The sequence below is a fragment of the Ursus americanus genome, chromosome 23, assembly GCF_024610735.1.
Source record: "Ursus americanus isolate L20-20 chromosome 23, mUrsAme1.1.p, whole genome shotgun sequence".
In the NCBI taxonomy this organism is placed as follows: domain Eukaryota; kingdom Metazoa; phylum Chordata; class Mammalia; order Carnivora; family Ursidae; genus Ursus; species Ursus americanus.
Window position 1 is genome coordinate 32,863,055 of NC_142149.1, and position 18,392 is coordinate 32,881,446.

At 36.9% G+C, this 18,392-nt stretch overlaps 1 protein-coding gene across 3 annotated transcripts in view; it reads left to right on the forward strand.

The window, feature by feature from the left end:
* The window catches only part of MED13 (mediator complex subunit 13), a 269,001-nt gene that overhangs the window by 184,311 nt on the left and 66,298 nt on the right, over window positions 1–18,392 (forward strand). The window lies entirely within an intron of this gene.

Consider the following 18,392-nt stretch of genomic DNA (forward strand, 5'->3'; position numbering starts at 1 on the left):
AACGATCCAAGCCAAAATCAAGAGGCGCTCAACTGACTGAGCCACACAGGCGCCCCAGTTCTCTCTGATTTAAATATAAGATACAGTCTCTTAGAAGATTTGGTCCTAAGCACTGGTTAAATTAGTGAGGCTTCAAGAAAGATGAAACCATAGGATGGGATGTGAGAGAAAAGGAAATTTTTTAGTTTTCCCTGAAAGATGTGAGGATATGAAGGAAACATTTGGTTATGTTGTATCATTGTTGAGATGCCGTCTTTTATGTCTTTTTTTTTTTTTTTTTTTTTTAGTATTTTTAAAAAAAGATTTTATTTATTTGAGGTAGCACACGAGCGGGGGAGGGGGAGGGAGGGGCAGCAGAAGAGGGAGAAGCAGACTCCCCGCTGAGCAGGGAGCCTGGTGCCCGGTTCGATCCTAGGACCCTGGTATCATGACCTGAGCCGAAGGCAGACGCTTAACCAGCTGAGCCACCCAGGCGCCCCCGTCTTTTATGTCTTATGTACCCATTGGTTTCAGTGTGCATCTGGAGTATTTTCAAACTTCTCTTCTTAGTTTTAGAATGGATGAGTAGATAAGCCTGGACAAATCAAGGCTCTTTCATTTTCTTCTTCTTTGAAAGTGAACATAAACCTTTATTGTCAACGAAAAAATTGTACAAGTTAGGAATGAATTCAGTTGCAAAAGACAGAACACCTAACTACTTGGCTTATGTAGGAATTGATTTTTCTCAGTAGCACGGAGTCTGGAGGTAGGTAGTCCAGTACTGGTGCGTTTGTTCAATAATGTCATCAAGGACTGTGGTACCCTGGAGTTTTCTGTGATGTCATCTTTAGCCTTTAGCTTTTGTCCACATGGTCCCTGTGAGTGTTGCCCTTCTGGATTTCACTCACAGTGAATTCAGGCAGGAAGAGGAGGGGAGAAAGCAAGAAGGGGTGACCCTTGGATCAGATAATAGGTTCATTCTTGGAGACTTTAGCTGACCTATCATGGCTATACCGAGAGAAACAAATATTTTTTATGTGGGAGCATTGCCACTCTGAACAAAATAAGGCTTCTGGTTAGTAAGAAGAAATGGAGAAGAGACATTAAATAGGCAATTAGAAGAAGGGGAAATAAATGTCAGGTTGGTAATCAGCAGTGTTCAGCATATACATTAATACAGTTTTAAGAAGTCAAGCAGATAACGGAGATCTAAAATGATGAAAAGCTGCCGTCTGGGTGCCAAATACTAAATGTGCTCCTCAGAGGCATTCCCTTTTCTTTTAACTTCTAATGTACGTATTTAAAAATTTAAAAGCAAATAACATGCTGATTCTTGAGTTTTCAGTTCTATCAGTTATCCAGTATTAATCTACTGACTTTTTTTTTTCCCCCAAGATGTTATTTATTAGAGAGTGTGTGTGCAAGTAGGGCGGGAGAGAGAAGGGAGAGAGAGAATCTGAAGCAGACTCTGTGCCAAGAGTATGAAGCCCAACACGGACTAGATCCCATGACCCTGAGATCATGACCTGAAATCATGACCTGATCCGAAATCAAGAGTCAGACACTTAACTGAGCCATGCAGGTGCCCCTAATCTATTGACTTTGATGGTTTAACCATTTTACGCTCCTTCCCCCATGCCAGCCACTTGTATACACTCTTCTCCCTTTGTTTCTTATCTTGCCAATAAGGTTACAAGAGTTGGTGAAAACAGTACCTATTGTTTATATTATGATTATACAAATATTATTTGTAGCCAAGCTATGTAGTGTATTAGAATTATATTCCATGTCCTCTGTGTCTTTTCGTTCTCTTCAGTGTTCTGATTATCTCTTTTTTCACTTAATTATCTATGTCAGGTTGGTAAACTACCACTCCACAGGGTAAATATAGCCTGTCACCTGTTTTTGTAAATAATATCTTATTTAACACAGCCATGTTCATTGATTTATAGATTATTTTATGCCTGCTTTCATACTGCAGCAGAACCAAATAGCTGTGATAGGACAGATGGACCCACAAAGCCTAAAATCTTTAGCCTACAATATTTACTCTCTGGCTCTTTTCAGATGAAGTTTGCTGACTTCTGATCTAAGTACCTATTGGTGATTTCCTCCTAGAGGATCTACCAGAAACACAAATCTTGCCTCTCTAAGTAGTTTGTGTAATTTGTTAGTTTCTTTTCTCTTTCTCTCTCTTGTTAATTAATATCTCTATTTGAGCCCTTCATTCTTTTGTTCCAGTTTGGACTGGTTGTTCTATAGGCTTGTCTCAAGAGCAGTCACCTTGTAGATTAATTTCCTAGATCTCATGTTTGCTTTTTTTTTTTTTTTTTTCCTTTTATTGGTCTTACTATTTTGGTAGTGCCCATCCACAAGTAGTTTCCTGAGAAGGGAATATATGAGAAGTAGTATTTTGGGATCCTGAATGTATGAATTACCTCCTTTTCTACTCTTGAGGCTTCTGGGCACTAAAATGGCAACTGGAAATTCTATTGTATGTGAGTGGCTATGAAGTTGCAGGCTTTAGTAGGTTGATTGGTCAAGGACCTGGCCATTTTATTGGGTGCCTGTTGCCCAGCTGTCTGTCTGTCTGTATGTGTCCCTCCCTGTTCCCATCCCCTTAAGTTAATCGGTTTTCCCAGAGGAGTCCTTCAGGATCCTAACTAGAGAATATAAGCTTGGCTGCCAACATTCAGGGAGCCTACTGGGTAAGGCAGGCTGTCCTTGTATATTTATATTGGGGAAATACTGTACTTGTATGGTATTTAGATTTTCACTTAATTCCTCTTTTAAATACATCATTTCAGCTGTATCTGGTATCTCTTAAGTGCAGAGTTCCTGTTTCATCCAGTTCGAAGTGAACGTCTAAGTTTTCTGCTGATCTGGTATAATGTAAAGAGCCTGTCTACAGGATAGAGAAGTGGGTCTAGGAGTCTGACTTACTCATTTGAACTTTCTTTTTTGTTTGTTTGTTTGTTTTTGGTTACGCCATGCATCCACCTTCAGAGATCTACCAGTGTCTTCACTTCCGTGCCATTCTGGGATTCTGTGGGTTTGATTCAGTTTGCATTTTGGTTTCTTCCCCTTAGCCTTTATCTACTAAGCTAGTTACTATTTTTGGCCTTTGCTTGTTAGCTTCCCAAATGTTGTGGCCAGTATTTGCTGCCCTCACTCTACCATTCTCTTTGTGCTCTTTTGCTGTCTATATGGAAGGTGTTTCATAAAGAAGTAGAGGTAAATGAATGTGTTCAATGAGCCTTGTAAGATACTGGAAGTATCTTTATTTTTCTTCATGAAAGCAGCTCTCTTAATGGGCTGTTATTAATAGAAGATGCAACTTTTCACATCAGAGATTTCCATGAATCCAATAGATTCTGTTTGTCATTTCCTTAACGTAATTGAGCACTAGTATTTTTCTGTGGGCTGACCCATATAAAAGGGGAACTAAATTCAAATTGTGTTTTATTAGTGGAGTGGTACCAGAAATAGTATATGCTTTTTTGAGTTACTCTTGAAGGATAGTTGTGGTACAAAACTGATTTTATCCAGGACAGATAAAGGCTGTTCCTCAAATCTTTTTTCGTAGGAACTTCCCTGCTACCTCCCCTCTCTTTAGAAAAGCAAGTGGAAAAACCAAGCAGATAAGTTTCTCAATTGCTTTTAATTACAGTTCGGGACTACTTACTTTTCCATTGAATTCAATGGAATGATATTAGGAAGGTAGATAACGATTGGATTATAAATTGCATTTCTAGCCCATTATGAAGCTAAACCATTAAGCATCATATATACTATTTTTGTTTACTGATCAGGTCACTTTTTGTTGAACTTGCATAAGCATTCTTTTTTTTTTTAATTATTTTTATCTTTGAGACAGAGTGGCAGGGGTGTGGGGGGAAGGTGAGAGAGAATCTCCACTGAGTGTGGAGCCTGACACAGGGCTTCATCTCACAACCCTGAGATCATGACCTGAATTGAAATCAAGAGTTGGACGCTTAATCGATTGACCCATCCACGCCCCAAGAACTTGTATAAACAGTCTTAAAAAGAATTAACACAATTGTCTGGGGTGTGTGGGTGGCTCAGCTGGACCAACTCTTGATTTCGACTCAGGTCATGATCTCAGGGTCATGAGATTGGCCCGTTAGGGCTCTGCGTAAGGCTTCTGTGCTCATTGGGGAGTCTAAGATTCTCTCTCTCCTGCTGCCCCTCTCCCCACTTGTGGGCTCTTTTGCTCGTGCTTTCTAAATAGATAGATAGATAGATAGGCTCTTTTGCTCGTGCTTTCTAAATAGATAGGAAGAAAGAAAGAAAAGAAAGAAAAGAAAGAAAGAAAGAAAGAAAGAAAGAAAGAAAGAAAGAAAGAAAGAAAAGGAAGAAAGAAAGAAAAACTCTTAAAAGAATTAACACAATTGTCAAGGAAGGAAATTGGTATTGTGAAACTGGTTTCATTTGAACAAAGGATAAAATAATATTCCTGACCTTTTCTTTATTCTTCCTCCCTTTATCCCCCTTAAATAGATTCTTGTCTTCTAATAATCTGGATTTCGGTGTGGCTAATTGTCTGATTAACTATAACAATCTTCAGGGACTGAAAGAGAGGAAATGGAATTAAATCTAGTGGTATAGCTAGGTTAGCTGTAAAGAACCCCTCAACTCTATAGGTAATTAACCACAGAAATTTAAGAAGTTACTAGGGTAATTAACACAAATTTAAAAGAATTACTTTTAAATCTTCAGGTATTGTTAAAAGAATGACCAGTGTTTTGTCTTAACAGTTCAGATGTTTTCCTACAGTATAGGAAACTAGATCAGATGCAGTAGCTGTGTTTGCTAGTGAAACCACAGGTAAATGGCTATAATAAGTACCAGTGACTTACTGTAGGTTTTAAGTAGTCTTTTTAGTAAAAAGACATTACAAACTTGTGATGTTTGAATGTACATTAGGATAAGATTATTTTGAAGAAGAATGTAAGTTTGTGTTTAGTTGGCTTTTTGTCATTTGAATCTATTAACTAACAACAACACTCAGTTTAGCTGAGTGGCCAGTTAAGTTTAATTAAATATAATTAATTTAATTTCTATGGAAAAAAATATGTCGTTCAGTTGGTAAATCTACTTTGAGATTTTTACTCTATTTAACTTCAATTTTAAAAGACCATATAGATCTATATATCATGTATATGTGTGTGTGTATGTGTTAATAGGATAGAATAAATCTTTGCGGAATATAACATAAAGATTGGATCAAATGTCTGGTTCTGTATGTTCTTTTTTTTTTTTTTTTAAAGATTTTATTTATGTGAGAGAGAGCGTGTATGTGTAAGAGCGGGAGGAGAGGGAGAGAGAGAATCTCAAGCAGGCTGCACTGAAAATGGAGCCCCATGTGGGACTTGATCCCATGACCTTGAGATCATGACCTGAGCCAAAATCAGGAGTCGGATGCTTAACTGACTAAGCCACCCAGGCGCCCCAGGTTTTATATGTTCCACACCCTTATTTTGGGTTCTGGAATTAAGGGTTAAGTATTAGCAAAGAGCCTGGCCCACAGAAAGAGATTTTGGTCTTGTGGGGTGAAGCAGGCAAAGTGCACAGGAAGAAGAGGAGTATACCCCTAAGTATTTATAGAGTTAATTGTAATTAGAATCTTAGGGCAAAATAAGGACATTTAATCCCTGTTTTTTTCTTTTGAAGGCATTTTAGAACTGTGCTGTTCAGGATAGTAGCCACTATTTAAATTTCAGTTACTTAAAAAAATAAAATTACAATTCAGTTTCTTAGTTTCACTGGCTACATTTTAAGTACTCCCGTGACTAGTGGCTATTGTATTGAGTAAGGTAGATACAAAGTATTTCCATCATTGCAGAAAGTTCTTTTGGATGGTGTTATTTACACTAGAGCCTTTACACTTATAATTAAAATAATACCTTAGGAGCTTTACTAAAGAAGTTGGTCAAGGTTGGTTTTTTTTTTTTTTTAAGGCGATAGATGAAAGAATACACTTTAAATTTCACCCATAAAACTGTGTTTACCTTCCACTACACCTGTGGCTTTTACAGTCCTTTTATCTCTAATATCTTAATTAAATGTGAGCAATACAAGATTTAAGTTTCCTCTGGAGATACATTATTAACCATTTTATATAGCTTTAGGATGTTCTTTGTTTGGATCCCTCAATACCTCTGAAAACTTGAACTTCTAGGGAAGTGAAGAGCAATCATCGTGTTTTCTTAGGACTCATTTTCTTTCTTCCTTCTAAGGTAACAGTGTCCTGTAGAAATACAATGTGAATCACATCTGTAATTTTAAATTTTCTAGTAGGCACATTAAAAAAGGTAAAACAAAAACCCAGGTGAGATAAATATATTTAACTCAGTATATCCAAAATATCATTTTAGCATGTAATTAATTATGCAAAGAATATTAATGAGATAGTTTACTTTTTTTTGAGATATTTCATCTTTTTTAAACAAGTTTTTGAAGTTTAATGTATATTACGTACTTAGAATACAACTCCATTTGGACTGGCCACATTTCACGTCCTCAGTAGTCACATGTATGGCTGTTGCATTAACGGCACACTTCTAGGGCTCTAAGCTCAACTGAGCTTGGTATGATGTTTATTGGTAAAAGGTATTTTCTAACCGGGGCTCCTGGGTAGCTCAGTCAGTTAAGTGTCTGCCTTCAGCTCAGATCATGATCCCAGGGTCCTGGGATCGAGCCCCGTGTTGGACTCCTTGCTTGGTCCTCTCCCTCTCCACCCCCACTGCCCTGCTTGTGCTCTCACTCTCTATCTCAAATAAATAAATAAAATCTTAAAAAAAAAAGGTATTTTCTAAATGGTCTTCTGAATCCTCTTGGAAAAGATTTTATTTATCCATTTATTTTAGAGAGAGTGAGAGCGAGAGTGTGTGAGCAGTGGGAAGGGTGGGAGAGAATCTTAAGCAGATTCCATACCAAGCATGAGGAGCCCACTGTGGGGCTCAGTCCCACAATCCTGAGACCACCACCCGAGCTGAAATCAAGAGTCAGACGCCCAACTGACTGAGTCACCCAGGCACCCTGTATGCTAAATTCTGAATGTGATCTAGAATCAGAGATAGGGGAAACCTTCACCTTGTGTCAAGGTACCCACTATTTGCCCAGTTGGGCATAGTTACTATCTTTTTTTGCCTCTCTGCAGCCTGTCTGTGTTGGTCTCTTGTTAATGTCTCATCAAGATTATTATGCATCCTATTTTCTGAAATCTTAAGTGATGATATAATAGTACTTATGACCCATGAAATTTCTCTGATACTTGAGTCACGAGGATTTGCATGATCAGTTTTCTACATTCTCATGCTTCCCAGAAACATTTATGAGAAAAATTAAGTGCCAAGACTTCTTTATTTTTTCCTTTCTGTTAAGCTTTTCTTACTATCATTTCGTACATGATTTTTGCTGTAGACTTCTATAAATCTGTCCTTTTGAACTATTGGTTTTAGATATGAATAATAGGGAAGTTTTGTTTCTGAAGGGGAGAAGGTAGTGAGAAACCTTTGCTTAAGCAGAACTGGCCAGGCTGTGTTCAAAATTAGGGCTTAACATTAACTCAATTCTTAAAACTTTGTTACTCCAGTTTTACAATTGCGAAATCTGAAGCGCAGAGAGGCTAAGTCACTTCCAACGTCATATAGCTTGCTAATGTTGGAGCAAGATTATAGGTCATGAAAAATGAGACAGATTTTGGACCCTGTAGACCAACTGTATCTTGTTTCCTGCATCTTTTTTTTTTTTTTTAAGATTCTATTTGTTTATTTGAGAGAAAGAGAGAGCGTGTGCGCCCACACACAAGTGGTGGAAGGGACAGAGGAGAAGGGAGCCCAACACCTGACCAGCGGCCTGGGATCATGACCTGAGCCAAAGGCAGATGTTTACCCAACTGAGCCATCCACGTGCTCCTCTACATACATCTTTTTAAAGTGATAGGAAGTAGTAAAACAGAATACTTAAAAATTTCTTATATTGGGGAAATAACAGGAATATAAAGAGTACTTGCAGAACACTCGAAGCTGTAAACCAGAATATTATTGCTAAGTATTCTTTATAGCGTAAGTAATGTGTTCCCTAAGTGAGCAGAAGTATGTCCAAAATTCCCAGATAAGGTGTTATCTTCTGGATTTTAATAAAGGTCTCTTGTTCTGGAGATATGTTCAGAATACGTAATGTTGAAGTTAATAACTATAAATTTAAGAAATTAAAAATTGTGAAAGCTACAGAAATATAGATTAATGCAGTAATGAAACTTGTTGGGATGTGGAATGACGTTGAGAGATTAAAAAATACTGATGCCCGTTTTAAACTGTTTAAAGTGTGGCTTGGGCTTCGGAATTTAAAAAGATCTCCAGGCGATTGTAACAAAAAACAGGTTTGGAAACTGTTGAAGTTAATGGAATCAGTACACCATTTTTCAGTGTATAGTTCAGTGGCATTAAGGATATTCACATTGTGCAGCTGTCACCACTATATATAGAACCTTTTTTCATCATCCCAAATTGAAAGTCTGTCCATTAAAGAGCTCCTTATTTTCCCCTCCTTTCAGCCACTGGTAACCACCGTTCTACCTTGTGTCTCTATGAATTTGTCTGTTTTAGTTACCTTATATAAGTGGAATTACATAGTATTTGTACTTTTGTGTCTGGCTTATTTCATTTAGCATAGTGTCCTTAGGTTCTCATCATCATTGTAGTAAGCAACCACAATTTCATTTCTTTTTTTCTTTTTGGGGGTGGGGGAGGGGCAGAGAGAGAGGGAAAGAGAGAATGCCAAGCAGGCTCCACAGCCAGTATGGAGCCCGACGCAGGGCTCGATCTCACAACTCCAAACATGACCTGAGCTGAAATCAAGAGTTGGACACTGAACCAACTGAGCCACCCAGGTGCCCCATTAGTTTCATTTCTTTTTAAGGCTGAGTAATATTCCATTGTATTTTCATATCACATCTTGTTTATTCATCTGTCAGTGGACGAATGGGTTTTTCCCCTTTTTGTCTGTTCTGAGTAATGCTGCTACATATTGGTGTGCGAATATCTGTTCAGATCCCTGCTTTTAGTTATTTTGGGTATATACCTAGAAGTGGAATTGTTGGATCATATAGTAATTCTGTGTTTGATTTTTTTTTTTTCTTTTTTAGGAATTGACATACTTTTTCATATTAGCTGCACCATTTTACATTCCCACTAGGAGGCTTTCAATTTTTCCACATCCTCATCTCATCAACACTTATTTTCTAAAATGTTTTATTTAATAATAGCCATCCTGTGGGTTGAAATGGTACATCATAGTTTTGATTTGCATTTCCTTAATGATTAGTGTTGTTGAGGATCTTTTCATGTGCTTGGTGGTCATTTGTGTATCTTTTTTAAGTCCTTTGCCCATTTTGGTTAGGATGACTAGGGTGTTTTGTTTTGTTTTTTTTGTTTTGTTTTTGAGAGAAAAAATGCACAAGCAGGGGTTTGGGAGCAGAGGGAGACAGAGAATCTTAAGTAGGCTCCATGCCTAGCATAGAGCCTGACACAGGGATCTCGCAACCCTGAGATCATGACCTGAGCTAAAATCAAGAGTCAGACACTTAACCTACTGAGCCACCCAGGGGCCCCAGAATGACTAGGGTTTTAAGTCAACATTGTCTTTAACTAGTTTTACGATTTAAGACAAGCCCTTTAACTTCTTTGTGCCTTGAATTCTCTAACAGCAAAATGAGATATCCTCTTTCTGTACCTACCTAACAGAAGTGCTAAAAATAAATTAGATATGGCCCCTCCTAAAGCAGTATACGTATTAAACTTTTGTATGTATAATTGGGTTTTTACAAAACCCTTTGGAAACAAATTTTTCACTTTATGTCAGCCAAATTTTTCTGATTTAAAAGTTAAGATGGTCAAGTACTCACTGGACATATGGAAAGGCTATATTTTATGGACCATGGTTTTCGTATATGCCAGATTACATTTATTTTCTTAAATAATACTTAATAGAGTATAAGTAACATATTTAAAAAACATTTTCCAAATTATAGTAATCTTTTTAGGAAAATTTTGAGTCACATTATTTGCTTTTTATGTCATGGCAAAAATCCATTTTGAGTATCCTTTTTAATTCTCATTTAATATTTACATATGAAATAGTTGGAAACTGTATTTTTAAGAACTATACTTCACTGATTAAAAATGGTAAATAATGAGGATGTAAGATTCAGGTTTCCTATCCTCTTTGTCTTTTAAAGATAAAGAACATGAGACTGTTTCAGGTTGTTGCTTATACTTGCAAATGTTCTTGGAAATATTTGCAATTCAGATTTTAAGATCTGCTATTCAGATACTGAATAAGCACACAGCACTCATAATAATTTTTATAGAATACTTACTTGATCCCTAAAACTAATCAAGTTGCAATTTTTCTGTGTAATAGATTATTCTTACTGGACTCACTTCTTAAAAAATGTTTTCTTTCAACATAAGTATTTTTAGTTAGTAATTCCCCTTTAAACTCTTAAAATTTTTCCCTTTATTGAGAAATATTTGTCTTCTAAAGTTTCCTTAAAAATTTGTAAAAAAAACTTTGTAATGGTAAGAAATATAGTCATTCTAACCAGTTGAATATGAATTTTTCTTAACTTTTTTTTTTTTTTTTAGCATTTTGTCTTTTAAATTCTGTCCTTTTTGTTTAGAGAAAAATGCTTTGAAAATTGATTTCTGCTTGTTTTATGTCAATACATAAAATGGACATATCCCTCTCAGAAATTAAACATTAGTGGTTTGCCAAGACAAAAATACTATTTAGGAATTACATATTTATATGCTCTATTACTCAGCCTTAACAAATATAGAAGAACTGCGTCAGAAAAGAGGACATTGAAAGAAAGAAAAGTACAAATGTGACTATGCATTCCCACATATAGTAACAAAATTATTGCATATACGCTTGTTTACTTTAGATACCTTCTTTGAGAAAAATGTATGGAAGCTTAGGAGTAATTTTTGAAAATCCTAATGTTTCAGCTGGTATCAAGAATCATGTATTTTTAATAAGGGGTATTAGAATCACATTCTTGATTTGGTCTTTTCCTTGAAACTGTATTATATATAGGCCATACCATCACTTTGTTGAAAAATAGTATTATTTTCTAGCCTAGAGGCTGTCTGTATTCTAAATTATGCTCGTAAACCATCAGGTTTTTTTCTGAGTTCATCTCTTTTCTTTCTTTTAGTACCTTATCAAGTATAGTTAGTAACAATCAAATTACATTTTGACTTGATCTTTTTTCTCCAACTCTGTAAATTCATTAGGCACATTTTCTGCCTTCTAGATTATTTCAGGCAACTATTCTTCTTTTTTTTTTTTTCCTTTTAAGATTTTATTTTTCCGAGAGAGAGTGAGCATGAACAAAGGGAAGGGGCAGAAAGAGAGGGAGAAGCAGACTCCTGGCTGAGCAGGGAGCCCGATGCGAAGTTCGATCCCAGGAGCCTGGGATTATGACCTGAGCCGAAGGCAGATGTTTAATCTACTGAGCCACCCAGGCGCCCCTTCTGGCGAGAGTTCTATGATATATTTCTCTATTATATAACATGGGTCACCTTTTAATAATTCCCTCATCACTTTTCAGTGTCTTATGTTCCTTGCTATCAATCAGCTGGTCCCAAAGCCAATGCCACATATTTAGATTTTTGTCACAGTAGACCTCACTTTTTGTGCCAGTTTCTGTATTGGGCACTGTTGTATAACAAAGCACTGCCAAAATGTGGAGGCTTAACGCAGCAGTTAGATATTCTCATTAATGTATCTGCTGATCAGCTGGCGGTTAGCCAGTCTACTCCACATTGTAAACTGTAAGTTGGGTAAAAGTATATTTCAGATGATTCTCATGGCAATGAAAGAAGCATTGGAGGGCAATCCAGATTGTTTAAGCATGTTTTAAGCTTCTGCTTGGCCAAAGCAAGTCACAAAGCAAGCCTGAGTCAAGGTTGGGGAAGTATATTTCGCCTCTAATGGGAGGAACTGCAGTGTTACGCCAAAGACCCTAAATGAAGAGAGGGTGAGCAAAACATAATTACAAAGCTACAGTAATCAAACGGTATGGTACTAGCATACAGACATGTAAACCAGTGGAGTAGAAAGTCCAGAAATAAACTAGTATGTATGTATTGAAATGATCTTTGACAAGGGTGCCAGGACTACTCGGTGGGGAAGAGACAGTCTCTTCAACAAATGGTGTTGGGAAAACATAGTATCCACAGGTAAAAGAATGAAGTTGGCTTTTATCTTACATTATATACAAAAATTAACTCAAAATGGATTAAAAACCTAAATGTAAGACCTAAAACAAATCTTCTAGAAGAAAACGGGGAAAGCTTTAGACATTAGATTTGGCAGTGATTTCTTGGTTATGACACCAAAAGCATAGGCACCAAAAGCAAAAATAAACAAATAGAACTGTATCAAACTTAAATACCTTTGTGCATCAGTAGTGAAAAGGCAGTTTATGGAATGGGAGAAAATGTTTGCAAATTATGTATCTGATAAGGGGTTAATATCCAGCATGTGTAAAGAACTACAACTCAGCAACAAAAAGTCAAGTAACCCAATTTAAAATTGGGCAAAAGACTTGCAAAGATTTCTTCAAAGATACAGGGATGGCCAATAGCATATAAAAAGATGGTCAATATCCCTGATCAGAGAAATGCAAGTCAGAACCACAATGAGATACCACCTCACATCAGTTAGGATGGCTACTATCAAAAAAATGAAAACTATCAAGTGTTAGTGAGGATAGAGAAATTGGAACCCTTGTTCACTATTGTTGGGATTATAAAATGGTACAGCCACTATGGAAAACATTTATGGAGGTTCCTCAGAAAGTTAAGACTAGAACTACCATGTGATCCAGCAGTCCTACTTCTAAGAGAATAGAATGGATCTTGTTTGTTTTCTTTTTGAGTTTTTATTTAAATTCTAGTTACTTAACATATAGTGTAATATTAGTTTCAGAAATATAATGTAGTGATTCATCACATGTAACACTCAGTGCTCATCACAAGTGCCCTTCTTAATACCCATCAGCCACTTAGCCCCCCCCCCCCAGCAACCTTCAGTTTGTTTTCTGTAGTTGAGAGTCTGTTTTATGGTTTGCCTCTCTTCCCCCCGTCCACCCACGTTTATCTGTTTTGTTTCTTAAACTCCCCATGTGAGCAAAATCATATGGTATTTGTATTTCTCTGACTTATTTCACTTAGCATAATATACTCTAGCTCCATCCACGTAGTTGCAAAGGGCAAGATTCTGTTTTGTGGCTGAGTAATATTCCTTTGTATATGTATACTATGACTTCTTTATCCATTCACAGTTGATGGATTTGGGGTTCTTTCCGTAATTGGCTATTGTCGATAATGCTGCTGTAAACATCAGGGTGTGTGTATCCCTTCAAATCAGTTTTTGTATTTTTGTATCCTTTGGCTAAATACCTAGGAGTGTAATTGCTGGGTCATAGGATAGTTCTGTTTTTAACTTTTTGACGAACCTCCATACTGTTTTCCAGAGTGGCTGCACCAGTTTGCATTCCCACCAACAGTGTAAGAAGGTTCCCCGTTCTCCGCATCCGCACCAACACCTCTTGTTTCCCGAGTTGTTAATTTTAGCCATTTGGACTGGTGCGAGGTGGCATCTCATTGTAGTTTTGTTTCCTATTTCCCTGATGTTAAGTAATGTTGAGTATCTTTTCATGTGTGTGTTAGCCATCTAGATGTCTTCTTTGGAAAAAAGTCTGTTCTTGTCTTCTGCCCATTTCTTCACTGGATTATTTGTTTTTTGGGTGTTCAGTTGGATTAGTTCTTTATAGATTTTGGATATTAACCCTTTATCAAATATGTTATTTGCAAGTATCTTATCCCATTCTAAAGGTTGCCTTTTAGTTTTGTTGATTGTTTCTTTCATTGTGCAAAAGCTTTTTATATTGGGGTGCCTGGGTGGCTCAGTGGGCTAAGCGACCAACTCTTGATATTGGCTCAGGTCCTGATCTCATGGTCCTGGGATTGAGACCTGCATCATGCTCTGTGCTCAGAAGGGAGTCTGCTTAAGGATTCTCTCTCTCCCTCTGCCCCTGCTACCTGCTTGTGCACTCTCTCTGTCTCAAATAAATAAATCCTTAAAAAAAAAAAAAAAAGCCTTTTATCTTGTTGAAGTCCCAGTAGTTCATTTTGCTTTCGTTTCCTCGGAAAGCAGGATCTTGAAGAGATTTGCATACCCATGTTCATAGCTGCACTATTCCCAATAGCCAAGAGGTGGAAACAGCCCAAATGTCCATTGATGGATGAATGGTTAAACAAACTGTGTTATGTACATAGTGGATTATTATTCACCCTTTAAAGGATAGAAATCCTGTCACATGCTACACCATGGATCAATCTTGAGGACATGCTAAGTGAAAAAAGCCAGTCACAAAGACACAAACTGTATGATTCTACTTACATGAGGTAGAGCTGAAGTAGTCAAATTGATAGAACAGAAAATAGAACGGTGGTTGCCAGGGGCTGGGAGAGGTAGAAAGAAGGGATTGTTGTTTAGTGGGTGTAATTTCAGATTTGCAAGTTCTGGTGATCTGTTTCAAAACGATGTGACTATACTTAACATTACTGAACAGTACACGTAAAAATGATTATGATGGTAAATTTTATGTTATGTTTTTTACCATGATTAAAGAAATAAGGGAGTGAAGAAATGGGACCAATAACTCAATTTTCTATAATATTAAAGTTATAATTCTTTTTATCAAGAAATTTAGAACTTGGCAGGGCATTCAATTAGTTAAATAAATAATAGTGTTACGATAAATATTATGATAAGCATAGAATATTATGGGAGCACAGAGATGATGTTTAAAGGAGTATTGAAGTGGGCTGCCTGGGTGGCTCAGTCAGTTAAGCGTCCAGCTTTTGGTTTTGGCTCAGGTCATGATCTCGTGGGTCCTGAGCTCAAGCCTAGGGAAGGGCTTCTCACTCAGTGGGGAGTCTGCTTGAAAGATTCTCTCTCCCTCTGCCCTTCCCCACACTCCCCTGGGCGCTCTCTCCCTCTCTAAAATAAATCTTTAAAAAAAATAAAGGAGTGTTGAAGAATGATTAATAGATGGGGAGGAATTTGTGGTAAACAAAGGAGGGGTTCTGGTTCTTGGTGGATTAAGTACCTCTGCCTGGAAAGTTAAGCAAGGATCAGATAACAAAGGATCCAAAGTGCTGTACTAAGGTTTTTGAGGTTTTGTTTTGTTTTTTAGTCCTTAAGGCATTGGGCATCTGTTGATTTTGAGCCTGCCAGTTACATGATCAGAATTAATTTTTAGAAAGATTGCTGGCAGCAGTGAAAAGAAGATAAATTAGAGATTCTAATAGTTATTCAGACCTTAAAAAGACAACTGACGAATCATGGATATTTAAGAATTAGAATCAGTAGGAATTGGTGATGGATTAGTTGACCATAGGGAGTTTAGGAAAAAGAAGTTAAGGGTGATTTACTTTTCTAGCTTTGGACAACTATACAGATACAGACTTGATAAGAAAAGGAATGTTTGATTAGAAGTAAGTTGCTCAGATACAGACTTTATCCTACAGTATTTAGTGCGTACCTACTGTGTGTCAAGGATCTATTCTAAAAGCTGAGGATACAGCCTTGAGCAAAGAAGATTCCTCCTCCAATAGAGCTCACGCTCTGGGGCAACTATAAGAAAAAAGTAAACTAAAATTTTAGATTGTGATTATTTACCCAAATGAAACCTATCCCAGAATAGGAATTAAGGGACAGTTTAAAGTAGGGTGATTGGTGAAAACTGTCATCTACAAGGTATCTGAACAAAAAAAGCTAATGAAGGTGAATGTAGATATGTGAAGTGTTTCAGACTGAGTAACAGTAGATACAAAGGCCTGGTGTGTTTAAGGAACTACAGAGAGGCCAGTTGAGGAGAAGGAAAAGTATTAAAGGAAGACTTAAATTAGTAAGAGATGAGGTTGGAGAATAAATAGATATTGGGGGTAGGCTGATGTACCATGAGACATAAGAATAACTTTTATGTTGTTACCCAAGTTTGATTCTTTTCCATTTAGGAATTAAAGTTTGTTTTCATTATCTAGGTCTTGTTGAGACATTCTCATAGATCCTATACCTGGTCTTTAAATAGCCCTTAAAACATGACACTAATTAAATGTGTTTTTAGTATAGTGCCATGTGCTTAGCCACAGAATACTTGTTGAATAAAGAAATAATACTTGCTTTCACTTGGTGGCTTAGTATATAGTGCATTTAGATCTGAATATAATACTAAGTTTGATGCAGAGTTCTTTTGAATGTGTGTGTGTTTCGCTTTAAGTCTTTGGAGTTAGGTTTGTGTTTGGTACTTTTTTTCCCCCTATTTTATAGTATGGGTGCCTTAGCACTGCTGGAAAGCAAAGAATAAAATTGTCTTTATTTTAAATGGGCATTAGCAATGGTCCGCTTTTCGATGGACAGTTCTCAAAGTTATTAAGTATCTTATCTTGGTGATTATTTTAGATTTTACTCTTATACCAAAGCAAATATCTATAGGCTTTGTAATTACTCAACCAGTAGCTGTTCCAATAGGATTGGTCTTTCAATCATATGAGTAACAAGCTTAATATATTTAATAAATAATTAAAATAATTAATTTTATTTCCTATTTAAAAACTATTTGGCTTTATCAGTTATGCTTCAGTAAGGCTGGGGGGAAAAAATCTATTGGCTAAATGCAGTGTGGTGTCTTGGATTGTATCCTGAAACAGAAAAATGGTTAAGTGGAAAATCTTGTGAAATCCAAATAAAGACTGGAATTAATGTACCAGTGTTAATTACTTGTTTGACAAATGTATTATCGTTATGTAAGATGTATAATTTCAGGGGAAACTGGGTAAAGGGTATATGAGAACTCTGTATGATACCCTTGCAACTTTTCTGTAAATTTAAAGTTATTCCAAAATTATTTTCTTAAAAAAAGCAACAAAAGCTGCTGGGGTGGGAAAAGATACAGTAATCATTGATTAAATGATTCATCATTTTTGTAAAAGATTTTTTATTTATTTGAGAGGGAGAAGCAGACTCCCTGCTGAGCAGAGAGCCCCATGCAGGGCTTGATCCCCAGGACCCTGAGATCATGATCTGAGCTGAAGGCAGACGCTTAACTGACGGAGCCACCCAGGCAGCCCAATAATTAATTATTTAAAAAAAAATTTTTTTTTTTTTAAAGATTTTATTTATTTATTTGACAGAGACAGAGACAGCCAGCGAGAGAGGGAACACAAGCAGGGGGAGTGGGAGAGGAAAAAGCAGGCTCATAGCAGGGGAGCCTGATGTGGGGCTCGATCCCGGAACGCCGGGATCACGCCCTGAGCCGAAGGCAGACGCTTAACCGCTGTGCCACCCAGGCGCCCCTATTTTTTAAAAATTTTAAAGTAATATGATTTAAGCAGTATAGAATATTACAAATTTTGAAAACCTGAAGATCCCTGCTTAATTGCTTTAGTCCCATTCCCTAGAAGTAACCAGGTTTAGTTTTCCATCTTTTGTGTTTTAATTTTTTTGCTTACTACTTCTAGTGGTTACTGTCATAATTACAGAGATGCTTATAGCTCTAGACCTTGATTAATCAACTTTAGACAGTATCTACTGATTCTTTACCATGAGAGATAAGATTTGCTCTAGTAGTGATAGTATATTGTCAGTTTTTCTGTTAGATATTTTTTAGCTTGAGTGATATGCTTGAAATTTCAGTTTCTTGATTGTTCTGTCAACTTAAGACAATCTGCTGGCTCCCTGATATATATATAAAATGAAGACATTCTCAGCTCTGCATTATTCTTCACCTCTTGATCTGACTTTTTTTTCCCCACTTTTGTTAGCTATAGTATTACTTTTACTATAACTTAATTTTTTGTGCCCTTGAGTTTTTCAGAAATAATTCAAGAGGGCTTATAGATAGATACAACAGGTTTTTAGTTTATTAATGATTATATTTTAAAGAACTGGTTCTTCAAGACAAAACTTTTTTTAAGGTTTCATTTATTTATTTGAAAGAGAGACCATATGCAGGGGGAGGGGCAGGCAGAGGGAAAGGAAGAAAGGGGCAGGCGAAGGGAAAGAGGCAGAGGGAAAGGGAAAGGGAGAAGCTGAGCAAAGAGCCTTATGCAGGGCTCCATCCCAGGACCTTGGGATCATGACCTGAGTGGAAGGCAGCCGCTTAACCGACTGAGCCACCCAGCACCCCAAAATGAATTCTTACGATAAATGTGTGGAGAAGAAGTAAGAAAAGTGGATTCTTCTTAGTGTACAGTCTTCTCTTCTGGGCCATTTGACCTTTCTATGTCTTATCCTAAGGATCCTTG